The sequence below is a fragment of the Psammomys obesus genome, unplaced genomic scaffold (genome assembly GCF_907164565.1).
Source record: "Psammomys obesus unplaced genomic scaffold, mPsaObe1.curated_primary_1811, whole genome shotgun sequence".
NCBI lineage: Eukaryota > Metazoa > Chordata > Mammalia > Rodentia > Muridae > Psammomys > Psammomys obesus.
Window position 1 is genome coordinate 50107668 of NW_026585895.1, and position 13303 is coordinate 50120970.

Consider the following 13303-nt stretch of genomic DNA (forward strand, 5'->3'; position numbering starts at 1 on the left):
CGGGGCCAGCGGAGCCTGGCTCTGCACAAACACGTTGCGGGCCAGGGCTCCGGGGGCGGCGATGACTCAGGGCTCGAGGCCGCCGGGCGGGAAGCGGAAAGTTTTGAGCCTCTGACATCAGCGGCCGCGCAGGAAGGCGGCTCCGGGAAGGCGGCCTGGCGCGCGGCCCGCCCGAGGGCGCGGGGGCGGCGGGGCCCGGGACGCAGGTGTCCCCGGCCGGGCCTGGGCCGCGAAGCCGCTGCACCCGCCCTCGCCGCGCCGCGCTCCGGAGGCCCCGCATCCATCCTGCTGCGTCCTTGCATTTTAATTACCGCCGCATTAATATTCATGAGCCGGGACTCGAGGGGGACCGCGGGCTGTCATCTCCTCGCCCGCCCGCGCACCCCCTCGCCCCTCTTCCTCGCTGAGTCGTGGGCTTAACTCCCCCCCACACACACCAGCCCCCTCGCGCGCCAACAGTTGGTGCTCAGCGGAGCAAGGGTGCGAGTGTGCGCCCGAGTGTGGGCTGCTGTGTGGGGAGCCTCGGAGTGTGGGTGCGTGCCTGCCTCTGTGCGGCCGGGGTGTGGTGTGCAGATGTGTCTGTGCGCACCAGCACCTGGACGGTGGGGGTGTGACCCTATGGGGGGGGTCAGGGTGCTGGGTAGTGTGTCCAAAGCACGAGGGAAAGGGTGCAATGGTGAGTGTTCTGTGGGCACGGCTGGGTGTGCTGTCAGGGCACGGCCCTGTGTGTGTGTGTGCTGTGGACATGTGTCTATGTTCATGTGTGTGTCCGAGTATACAGATTTGTGTGCTGTGGGCTTGTTCTGTGTACATCAGCGTGGGCTGTGAGAGTGTGCACGGTCGGAGGGTGTATTTTTGGGCTATTTCAACATCTGTATGCTATTTCGGAAGGGCCAGAGCTGCCCAGTTCAGAGAGCTTGACTGTGCATGCAGAACTGGGGCCTGCAGGAAGGCTGAGCCTTGTCCAAAGTCACCTGGGAGGTAGGTCACAGTGGGGTCAGGGCCAACAGCTGACCGCACTTCCTGGCCAGGCCCTTCCCGCACGCACACTGTCCTATCAGATCCGGGCACTTCCTGGTGCTGTCTCATGCTGACGGAGAAACGGAAGCAAGTGGTCCAGGCCTTACGGGGTGCAGCGGAAATGTCTGAACTCTAACCCCGTTCTTTAACGGGACCCTCACAGTGCACCTTGTTGCCACAAGCGCCCTCATCTTGCGGTCTGGGTGTAGCTGGAAGCTCCTTGGGGTGTGAGGCACTCAGTGGCTCTCAGGACACAGCTAGGGGGGTGTTTCCTCTTGGGGAGGCCTTACATGCCCACGCCTTGTCTAGCTGTCACTGGTCCCCTAAGCCTGACTGCTGGGAGCCAACTGTGCACCAGGCCTCAGAGAGTGCATAGGTCAGGATAGGGGTCACCTGCCCTCCCTTCAGTCCACCCACCCCTGCATCCATTCATTTTCCCCCCACCCCCATCATCCACCTGTCCTTCTACCATGATGCACCCTTCTTTCCATCTTCCTTCCTTCCATGCTGAAGCGTCTCCTCTGTCCTTCACCTCACTCAGACATGGTTCAGCAGAGGACTGGGACTCAGGCTGTCTCCTCCCACTGCCATGTTTATTTCCCTCAGGTAAATGAGGGGCACAGGCAGGCTGACTCAGATAGGTCACACAGCCCTGGGAGCAGAGTGGAGTTCTGCCCGTGTGCCCAGAACCTCAATCCGAGTTGTTTTTAGGGTGAGGACTCAACTAGAAGCCTCCTCCTTCGCCTCTGGGAGGCCGGGTGGCCCCAACAAGTGGGCCAGCCACTAAGGCCAACAGCCTTCTCCCAGACAAACAGTGGTGCGGGGCACTTCCGGGCACATCTTGCAGCCTCCTTTCAACAGTGTTGTTCTAGCCTCTTTGTCATTGATGGACTCCCAAGGGAAGGGCCAACAGAAAGGCAGAGCTTCCACTGGCTACAAAGGACAACAGCCTTTGTCCCAGCTGTTTGGGGGTTGGAAGCCAGCTTTTGGAACATCTGGGGGTCCCTCCCCACCTCAGCCCCACCAAGCCTGCCCGGCTACACCTCCGAGGCTCACCCAAGCAAACCTTTCCAACTATGCCAAGGAGACTGGAAATTTCTACTCAGCAGCTCGGTCTGGCTCGATTTCCACTCTGCTTGGCAGGGGACGGGGGAGGGGCGAGGCTGCTCAGCCCCAGAACAGGCCCTGCATTCTTGAAGTTGCAGTCAAGGGTCACTGGGAGTGGGGCCTGTGGAGCCTGGCTAGTCTCTCAGTAATAAGGAAGAAGCGTGCTAAGGCCTCTGGTTAGGCCCTGTGCTGTCTGGACCGGACTGGCCTCTAGAAACTTTATATGGGCAGGCCAGAACTGTTATTGACCTATTTCAGACATGCTGCAAAGCTCTAAGGGGGCCTGCCTGCACAAGGGCAGAGCCTCAAGCCTCTAAGGGGAAAGGCCACATGCCCATACAGAGACAGTGTGGCTTGAGACAGGCCGGAAGGTTCTGCTCAGTTACTGGGCTGGAGGGGGTGGTGGTCCAGGGGCCTGCCTGGGCACCCTGAAGGAGAGAAGGGGTATGGGGTATGGCAGCTCTATAGGGATGCAGCCCTAACTGGTTCCTGCTAGCACCCAGGAGGTGTTTCCACAGAACCCACCCAGAGGTCCAAAGCTGCTGGCCGGCTCCAGTGCCCTCTGTTCAAATCAGAAATCTAACCACTTAGGCTAGGCCCTGGCTAGACAGACAGCCTTCTAGGTTGGCTTCAGCTAGCAGCCCAGTCACTCTGCCCTATGCTCAAACACAATGGAGAGCAGAAAACTGGAGAGCTTGGGAGTTGTCCACTGGGCAATTGTCCTCAGCCACCAGCAGAAGGAAGGGCTCCTTAGGCTATTAAAGGGGTCTACCTGCCTGCTTTAGAGGGCTGGAGGAAGCAGTAATGCCTGGGGAAGAACCAGCCAGGGACGGAAGGACACCAGGCAGAAGAAGAAGAAAGAGACAGAAGAAACCACACTGCGAGGTCCAACCTGTCCCGGAGAACGCCACAGGGAGTGGAGGGGACAAGCTGGGAGGGTAGGAGATCCAGTCTCAGGGAAGGAACCAGCTGGGGAGGGGGGGCAGGGAGGAACCAGACAGGGACAAAAGACCACACTAGGGTGGGAGGGACCACCAGCCAGGGGTGAAGGGGACCTGCAGGGAACCTAAGAACCTCCCGGGGGTGGAGGGGGCCGGCTCCGCCCCCACTCTGCAGGCCGCTCGCCCGGGGCGCTGCGAGCGGGGCAGAGCTTCAGCGGAAAGGAATGCCTGGCTCGGCGGGGGCGGCCGCGCCCGGGCCGGCCTGGTTCGCGCGGCTCTCGGGGCCGCTGGCGCCGCCGCCCGGGCTCGCGCCGGATCGGGGCGCGCCTCGCAGCGGGGGTGCGCGCCGCCCCTCCCCCATAACTCAAAAGCTTGTCAGGCCGGTTCCAGACTCCTGGCGCCGGGCTCCGCTCCAGGAAAAAAAAAAAAAAAAAAAGGAACGAGAAAAAAGAAAAAGCAAGCGAGGGAGCGAGCAAGGCCCGCGGCGCGGAACAGGCGACCCACGCGCACAGCCCGCGCGCCCACCCTGGGGACAGGGCGCGCGACACTCCATCTCTGTAACGATCCATCAATCGCTCAGTGGCCCCGGCGGGGAAGGGTCCGCGTGCACGCTTCCTCCGGGCCTCGTGGGTCGGAAGGCGTCCCCACGCCCGGGGTCCTGATGTGAGAAAGCTGCTTCAGGGAGGGCTCCAGCAGCGCCGTGGGGGTAGCTGCGCAAGAGGGAGAGGCGGCTGCGGACCTCCCAGCTCGACCGCGGGGGGAACCGGGTGACCGGGGCGTGAGAAGACCCCGCCCGGTGCCTTTCCTTTCTTCCCTCCCCTTAAGGTCCTGCGAGCAACTGCGCCTACGGTAGAGAGCCGGCTAGGAAGGGGTTAAGAGCAGCAATTTAGAGAGAAAGCTGAGTCCAAATCCCGGTTAGAGTCCTGTTCTCCCTTGCTGTGTGGCCTTAGGCCAGGGGCTTGCCCTTTCCACTTCCTCTGGAGGGAGGAGGGGCTTGCCCAGAGCTTGACACTGAAAACTGTGGAGCCCTGTCTTCGTCCGGGTTCACGTTTTTACTCTCCAGCCTCAACTGTGGTTCCCAAATAAACTCAACCATCAGAGGATCATTCTCAAAGCCACGTCAACCCTGGGAGCCTTCGCTGCTGGCTGGTCCTTCAAAGGACCCCCGCACTGGGTAGTCAGGGACTAGGCACAGGCCAGTTAAGGCCTGCTCCAGGCTCACTGTGCCGCATTGTCCCCCTCCAAGCCTGCTCTCTGTCTGGGTCCTAGAGTCAAGAAGACCATATGGCTCAGATATTTGAGACAGTGGCTTCGCTGGCTCTCTGGGAACCCATTTGGCCTGCCCGGGATGGTTTTTTACCCACTAAAGTTCAGAAGCATCCTGCCTGCAGACTCAGGCTGGGCAAGCTTGGCCCGTACCTTACAGGACAGTCGGGCCAGGTGGGTGGGGCCTGAAGCCTGAGTTCTGGAGGACCTACTGTTAGGTTGTAGTGCAGGCAATTCAACTGGCCTGCCCTCAGGGGCTTTTGGGGTCTTAACCACATCACCCCCTCACAGGCACTCGGATCTACAACCCAACTGACAGCTTGTCATCTTCCTCTTCCTCCCTCCCCTCCTTTCTCTAGCTGTCCTTCAGTCTGTCCCTTTGATTCTGTCTGTCTCTGTCCCACTCTGCATTCTCCTCTCTCTTCCAAGCTCTCCCACTGCCTCAGTTTCTGCCTTTTCCGTAATAAACTTCCCTGTACCGAAACCTGTTGTGTTGCGTGTAATTTATATCATAACACCTACTGGGCTTCAGGGATTCTGCAGGGCCTTTGGGAAAGTAGGTGGGTGACACCTTGCCACCCTGGCCCAGCTTAGGAGATTCACCAGTCCCGGGTCATTCAGAGGGAACTAAAGCCCACCTTCGTTGACTCCCCCAGCAATCTCCGCTGTGGCCTCAGTCAGTACAAGGGGCACCTTCTCCTTGCCACCCAGCCGCGTCACATCTCACCTCAGCCTCTGCTACCAGGGCAATCTGCAGCATTCCCTTCCAGGGCCTTTCATGTCGGAGGTGCAAGCCAAGGAGGCTTTTTCTGTTTGTGACCACACCGGTCAGTTGCTCCACCCCCCTTCTCTCTCTCTCTCATCACATTTATGTAGGTGTGTGTGCTTGTGCACCGTGACGTTTCTCTTCTACCATGTGGGTACCTGGAATCCAATTTTGGTTGTCTGGTTTAGCAGCAAGCACCCTTATCCTCTGAGCCATCTTGTCCCCCCGCCCCTCCCGTCAGCTTTTCTAAGCTTTGGTTCCCACAATAGGAGCCCACATACTCCAAAGTCAGCTCCAGTCGGCCTTGGGGCACACATCTGTGGGGTGGTGGCCCTTAGAGAATGGGGGTTCTGTCTGTCTGTGGGTCAGGGTTCCAGCCCCCTCAGCGCAACGTGCTAAGCAGGAAAAGGAGGCTTCAGGAGGCTCGGGCTCCTGCCTTGCCCAGCCAGGCTTCCGGAGGACTGGATCAGCATCACACTCGGCTCCTTGGGTGCCTGTCAAACACAGGAAAGCTTGAAGTCCCTTGAAACAGCTCCCAGAAAGGGCTCTAAGTGTTTGGACCCGGCCCTTCTCCAAAAGGCTTCCTAAACTGATCCCCCTAGCAGAGATCTATACTGCTTGTTAAAGGATACCATCCTCCTCCTCTGTGTGGCAAAGTCAAGGCCATCCTGAGCTGGAAGAGAGCATATCCAGCACTGGGTTACACCAGGCATGGTGGCACCTGCCTGCAATCCCAGCATGCAGAAGGTGAATAGCTCACAGAGGGAAGCAGGGAGAGTGTCCACGAGCTCTTGGGAGAGATGGTCTCCCTAGCAGCTCTCTCCCATGCTGCTGGGTGGAGAAGCCAGGACAAGAGGCCCCACTACTCCAATCTACCTGACTGAGCAGATATCATCAGCCATTGTCCTTTCCATCAGTTCAGAAGAGGCCACTGGACCTCAGCATGCCCATTTATAGAATGGGGCCATAAGGGCACCTCTTTCTGGGGCCAGTGAAGTCTTAGGTGTGACTGGCTTTGTGTGGGGCCCTGACACACACAGCACGCAGAATTGCTACTGTTTTGGTTTTTGCTAGGAAGATAGCATGGGCTCCAGGGTTGGTAACAGGCAGAGAGGAGGACAACTTAATATTTAAAGTGGGGAGGTGCTGGCTGTGCAGCTCAGTGGATAGAGTGCGTGTCCAATGTACACAAGGTCTGGGCTTTATCCATAGCACCAAATAAACCAGGCAAGGTGATACACACCTGGGGAGGGTAGAGACAGGATTAGGTCTTTCTTGCCTGCAGCAATGGGTTCCAAGGGACTTTTACATGGGTCTCAAAATAAATAAGCAGGGGCCAGCCGGTGGTGGTGCATGCTTTTACTACCAGCACTCATGAGGTAGAGGCAGGTGGATCTCTGAGTTCCAAGCCATCAAGTTCCAGGACAGCCAGGGCTACACAGAGAAACCCTGTCTCAAGGGAGGACTGTTGCTCTGTTTTCTGATGGGGATATGGAGGCCTGGGGAAGCGAGGTAACTCGATAGGGCAGGCCCATCATGGGGGAAGAAGCAGGCTTGTGAGAGAAGACTACAGAGTCATGGTGGGCTCTCCTTCCCAAGCAAGAGGTGCTGACCGGTACGACTGTGGCATGCCTGTCGGGAGGTAACCAACTCTTGTTTGTTTGGCTCTGAAGCTCAAACTTTTCAGGGTACTGTGGACCCAGTTGAAGGTCCATAGTTGGGGAGGTACTAGGGGTAAACTTCCCAGTTTTGCTTTGCTAAATGAACGTGTTATCAAACTGCCTCCTAAATATTTATATCTGTACTCGAAGACTAGTGCAGACGTAATCAAAGAAGCTTCTATCCACAGTGAACTGCAGTCAGTGCAGAGACTCACGACTGCAAGATGCTGAGAACAAGTGACGTTCACATTATGCCTTCCAAGGCTCAGGGACTCTTCCTTTCCACTGAGAGGGGGTGGAAAGAATGTAAGGACCAGATGATGGGGAGGAGGGTCTTAAAATACTAACTTTTGTTTTGTTTTGTTTTGTTTTGGTTTGGTTTTGGTTTTTCCTGGAACTCCCTATGTAGCCCAGGCTGGCTTCAAACTCACAGAGATCACCACTATGCCTGGCTTTTGAAATGCTGTTTCAGGGATATAATAAAGCCAGGGTGTTCATGGCTTCAAGGCCACTTCAAATACTTGTATAGGGTCAGTTTAACGCTGAGCCAGGCTGGGTAATGGTGATACACGCTTTAATCCCAGCACTCAGGAGACAAAGGCAGGCAGATCTCTGAGTCTGAGGCCAGCCTGGTCTACAGAGTGGGTTCAAGGACAGCTGGAGCTACATAGTGAAACCTTGTCTCAAAACACACACACACACACACACACACACACACACACACACACACAAAGACTGCACCTGAAACATTTAGTTAGATGTGGGAGGGGCTCAAGGAGCCAGGGAACTCTTGGTATGGAGGGCTGCTATGGGATAGGAAGTCAGCAGTGACTGAGCCACTGGGGAGTGGTGGCCCATTGCCTCTCTGACCATGCGACATGGATGGCCCTGGTTAAACCCAATGGGTCACAAAGTGAAATCAAAGACCTAAAAAGCAGAGATTAGAGAGCTGGCTTCATGGTTAAGAGCCCTGGTTGCTCTTCCAGAGGCCCAGCTTTGGTTCCCAGCACCCATGTGTTGGCTCACAACTGTCTCTAACCCCAGCCCAGGGCACCCAGTCGGTGCCTTCTCCTGACCTCTGTGGGCACTGCATGCGTGTGGTGCGCAGACATGCATGTAGGCGAACCCACAAATACACAGCCAATAAAAATAGAGAAAAGTTAAAAAAAAATACCTGGGTTGTTTGTTTAAAAAAAAAAGAGACATGAAAATGAGTGGGAGACGTTGTGGGAAGATGGGGAGATCGGGGTGTTGGAGGGAAGTAAGAGCGAGTGGGGGCATGAGTGTTACCAGAATGTACGTGTATAAAATTGTCAAAGAATAAATTAATCAAAAAGAAAAAAAAAAGAAAAGAAAAGAAAAAAGAAAATCAGACACACAGGGCTCTCCATCTAGCTCTGCACAAATTTAGGCAGTAGGCTCCGAAGCAGCCTGTATCCAAGTCTCTCCTCCCCCGGGGTCTCTGGAGCCCCGGTCTAGGGGGAGATGTGTTTGTGGAAGGACTTGATGTGTTTGCTTTGGGCAAATCTTTGCCTTTCTCAGCTGCTGTTCTAGTGAGATCTTCCAGGCCAGGCAGCGGGAGGGGGAGCCAGAGCTAGGGTCTGGCTGCCTGTGCTTATCTGCTCTGTCACCAGCTCCCCAGAGCCGGCACTCTGCCCATTCCAGGAGGAGAGCAGTTGGTCAAGGACCTAGGAACAGACCCCATAGGGAGAAATGGACTGATGGTTATTGTTCTCAAGACGGAGGAGCTCTCTGGTATGGATGGTCTGAGAGGCAGAAGGAGAGATGGTAGAGTCAAAAAAAAAAAAAGGTGGGGCAGCCTCTTCAGGTAGGTGGTGAGTGCCTGATCAAAGGCAAGGCAGGCCTGAGGCTGGTGCACAGAAGAGAACTGAGAACCAGTGGGGAGAACTTGCAGGTCTGTTTTTGATCTTATTTCTTAAAAATTTAAATCATGTGTAGGTATGTGTGTAGGAATGTGTCTGTGTGTGCCTATGAGAGCAGGTGCCCTCAGTGCCCAAAAGAGGGGACTAGATCCCCTGTAGCAGGTGTCACAGGCTGTTGTGAGGCACCTGGTGTTGTGCTGGGAACTAAAGTCAGGTCCTCTGCAGGGGAAGTGTGGGCCCTTAACCACGGAGCCCTCTCAGATCCCAGGTGAAGCTTTCCTCTGCAGTGCTGGCGGGGCTGGGGGGGGTGGGGTGGATGGTGGGCCCTGTGTGTGCTGTGGCCTTCCACCCCAAGCCTGGGGTTGTCTTCAGTGTTGAGAGCCCTCATACGCTGTGGCCACGAGGATAAAAGGTTGCATGCTCAGATACAGGCCCCAGGAGTCCTACAGAGGCAGGGCAAGTCCCCGCCCTGCCCTTCTTCCACCACCAAAGACTGCAGAACCACGTGTCTTTCTTTCTCTAGCAGATGCTTGGAAATGGCTGTTCACCCTCATTATATTATTGTTAGTACTTGACAGCATAGCCTAGAGTCAATAGGGCACTTCCAGATCAGGCTGTATTTAAGCTCTGTGGGTAGATTTGTGTCACCCACATGCAAGCCTGTGAGGAAGACTGCATTTTGCCTGTGTCCCCCTGGAGCAAAGCCCCCATGAAGCCAAGAGAGAGTCCCCCTTTAAGCTCTGGGACACTTCAGTCTCTGCCACCTAGCTCTGAAGCATCCCACCAGGGTTAAGGGTTCCGCACTGTCATGCAGTGTGAGGTCTTAGGGGAAGCCCAGGAAGGGCACTGGGACACGGGATGGGGGCAGGACCAAGGAGAGGCACGTGGCTCCAATCACAAGTTGGCTTCTGGGGACTACACAGCAGCAGAACCCGGAAAAGGTACAGGGAGGGAGTGTCCTCATTTATACCAGGGAAGCAGGTAGCTGGCAGCAAGAGGCATAGCTGGGTCATCTGCAAGCCTGGCAGCTGCAGAGCCCTCCTGCTGTCCTTCCCCTGCGTCCCCCTGTCTTAGTCGGGGTCTCTATTGCTGGGCTTAAACACCACAACAAAGAGAAGCTTGAGAGGAAAGGGTTTGTGTCAGCTTCTAGTCACAGATGACAGTCATCACTGAGGGACGTCAGGGCAGGAACTCAGGACAGGACACTGGAGGCAGAAACTGAGAAAGAAGCCACAGAAACGTGCCGCTTACAGGCTTGTCCTTCATGGCTTGTTCAGCCTGCCATCTTGTACCATCCAGGACCACCTGCCTGGCGAGGGCCCCACCCACGGTGAGCTGGGTGCTCTCCCACCAGTCATCAATCAAGGAAATGCTCCACAGACTCACCCACAGGCCAAGCCAAGGAAGGCATTTTCTCAATTAAGATTCCCAGATGACCATCGCTTGTGTCAAGTTGACATAAAAACTAGTCAGGACGCCCCTTCCATGTTCCATTCCTCCAAATATATATTTTTAAAAAAAATTGTAGCAGAATACTAAGAAATCGTTGTTTACAGAATACAAAGGCCTACCATGTGATGAGCGACTAGCCGGGGGATGTGGTCCTTGACTCTCTTCTCCCCTGGGGACAGGACAATGGCTGGCTCCTCTGCTGACCTCCAGGAGAAGGGCCAGGGTTACAGGTGACAGCGCACTGGGGTGGCTTTCTATAGAGGCGTTTGTTAGCACCGTTGCCTTGCCCTTCTGGCCGTCGTTAGAAGGGGCTGTCACAGCAGCGACACCTGATGACATCTAAGACACAGAAGTCACCAGTTGCCCCAGGTTTAGAACCTCCCTGGCTGGTTCGCTTACCCACAACCTGAAATCACATGCCCAGCACCTGCCATGGGCCACCACACCTGGATGGGCAGTGTCAGTCATCATTCAGCCCGGTGACGTGTACATACATGCATCTGTCTGTCTGTCTGTCTGTCTATGGTGTCAGACTGGCCTTGAATTCTTGGTAGCTGGCCTGAACTCCTTGTCCTTCCTTCTGTTTCCATTTCTAGAGCCTGTGGCTTTGAGCCCAGGTCCTGCACTATGGCCATCCTTGGACTCTTCATTTGCCTACTATCCTTTTTGAGACTCAGGGTCTGGGTTTGGAGGCTGGCCCATCACAGTACTCAAGTGACAGTAGCCTTAGGGCTGATTTTTGCCTACCGGAGGCTTTCCTGTTATTAGGAACCTTGGCTCGGGGCCTAGGCTCCTTCTGTATGCACCGTCCCTCTGTGCACAAGGTCAAGAGGGTTAGCACTTCTCTGTTCTTTCCTAAGCATGCTGCGGAATCCAAGCTTCAAGTTCCCTAAAGTCACTGGTGGCTCCATTTCCTTTTAAAGGCAAGCTGGAGAGTGCTGAAGTCATTACTTGTTTCCCATTGGTCAGACATGATCACATGATTATCCCTAGCTGCAAAGGTGGCTGGGACATGTAGTACTTGGCCTGGCCACCGGGCGCCTCATTGGAACTGGGGGTGGGGAGCTCTGTATTAGCAAAGGTGAAAGCGTAGAGAGGATACCGGGCAGAAGGCACTTGGGTTCAGATGACACAGCACAGGGCTCATAGGCTGAGGTCACTGGCTTTACAGCTGAGTCCTTCACGCTGATTTAGGGGACACAGTCCTCGGGTCTGAGCCTGGGATGACTCAGGCAGATTTGTAGGGGCATTATTCCATGCCTGTACCCCTTAGGTGACAAAAAGAGCACTTAGAGGCAGCAGTTATAGGCTGAGGCTCCGGACCCGATGCCACTTTCGGAGACACCCTCAAACCTCCAATCTCCTTCAGAGAGAAAATAAGACAAAGGTGTTAAAAGCCTCATAGCCCTGCATCTGACCTGGAGCCCAGACAGGTGTCTTTGCTGACTCCCTCCCTCCAGTCTGGGCCCACAGCCACTCCTGACCCACAGAGAACAGGCCAGGGGCAGGAAGGAAGGACAGAGCCTCCAGAGTCTCAACAGGGCTGGCTCGCTCAGCTGGGGAGTGGCTCTCTATTCCGTAGACACTAGGCTCAAGGTCAGCAGCAGAGGACCCCCACCAGATGGACCCTCACTTTTCACAGTGTGGGAGCCATGTCTCTGGTCACAAGTAGAATGGTAGTGGCCTCCATCACCGGAAGTATCAGTGAACAGTCCACCCAACTTCTCAAGGAGGCTGATGACAAGTTTTGTTTTCTTCTCTTATTTCTGCCTTGACCTTGACTTTCTGCCTTCTGTACACACCTTCCTGCCGGTGACACCCTTCCAGCCAGAAGTGTGCACATTAAACCTTCCCTGGTCCCCCTAGAAACCACCAGATTCCCACGGCCTTCTGCACCCCAGCATTTCCCTGGCAGCCATGTGTGAGTGGCATTCTGAATGACCATCTCTTCCTTCATTGCTGCAGACACCATGCCCAGGCCTGGGGCATAGCCTTCTGAGGATTCCTGGTAGGTGCTGGGAGAATGACTGAGAGGGTGGATGAGTGATTGGCAGGTGAATGGATAAACTTTGCTGTCAGTCTAGGAACGTGTGTTTAGGTAAAGCTTATGAACATGGATCCCACCTCTGTGGTTTGCTGGCTGGGTCACTGGCGCGACACTGTCTTCCTGGGCTTCTGCTTCCTCCCCAGGTTAAAAGCAGCTCATAAGAGACAATAAGATTTTAGGGTGTAGAGCGGACCCTGACACCCCACACCTGTGATACTGGCTTTCCTGGAGCCACACGGGGGCTAACTCTACCACCCAATGTCAAAATCCTCCGGCTTGGCTGCCTTAAGGGCAGGAATCACTGACAAGTTTTTCCTGGGCCAGTGAGACGGCTCTGTAGGTAAAAGTGCTTGCTGCCAAGACTGATGACCTGAGTTCTGTCCTTAGGACCCACATGGTAGAAGGTTGGAACCGACTCCTGCACGGTGTCCTCTGACCTGCACCTGTTGTGTACACATGCACACACACACACACACATACACACACACACCAAATAAATAAGTAAATAAATGAAATTTAAATTTCCATCCATTCATTGATTCACACACTCATTCATTCATGCCCAGGATGAGTCATCAAATATTCTCTGCATATTCTTGGTGCCAGCCCCAGCTGGATACAGATGGAGGCAGAAGCAGCGTCCTGGACAAAGCAGAAGCCACCATGGCCAACCTCTGTGTAGAGGGAAATGGCGGAGACCCTCTGCAGCCAGAGACGGGTGGCTCCTCTGGCCTCCTGTCCGTGGAAGGGGCCCTGCCCCACCCTGCTGTGACCCGGCAGCCAGGCTCCACCCCTGCTGTGTCTCCCTCTATCCTCTCACCAGCAGGGCTTGGTACTCTCTGAACCGTTGGAGACTCTGGCTGTGGGGTGACTCTTACCGACAGGGTCTGGGGCAAACTTGACTTCTCCTGGGATGTGAGAGGGGTATGGATGCTGATGAGCTTGGCAGAAGGTTCTCCATGAAAGAGCATGAAGAAGGGGTTCAGCTGCCTAGCAGACCAGGCAGCAGAGTAATCAACACTGGACCATTCTGTGTGGGGTGTGTGTGTGTGTGTGTGTGTGTGGTGTGTGTGGTGTGTGTGGTGTGTGTAGTGTGTGGGGGTGTGTGTGGAGGTGTGTGTGTGCTGTGTGTGCTGTGTGTGCGGTGTGTGTGGTGTGTG

General features: G+C 55.4%; 1 long non-coding RNA gene across 1 annotated transcript in view; it reads right to left on the reverse strand.

Annotated features, from left to right (window-relative positions):
* Positions 1-10131: 10131 nt before the first annotated feature.
* Positions 10132-13303, reverse strand: part of LOC129671429 (uncharacterized) — an 8143-nt gene continuing 4971 nt past the window's right edge. The window contains exon 3 of the long non-coding RNA XR_008719350.1: positions 10132-11459. This is a non-coding gene — a long non-coding RNA (uncharacterized LOC129671429). The remainder of the gene's footprint in view (positions 11460-13303) is intronic.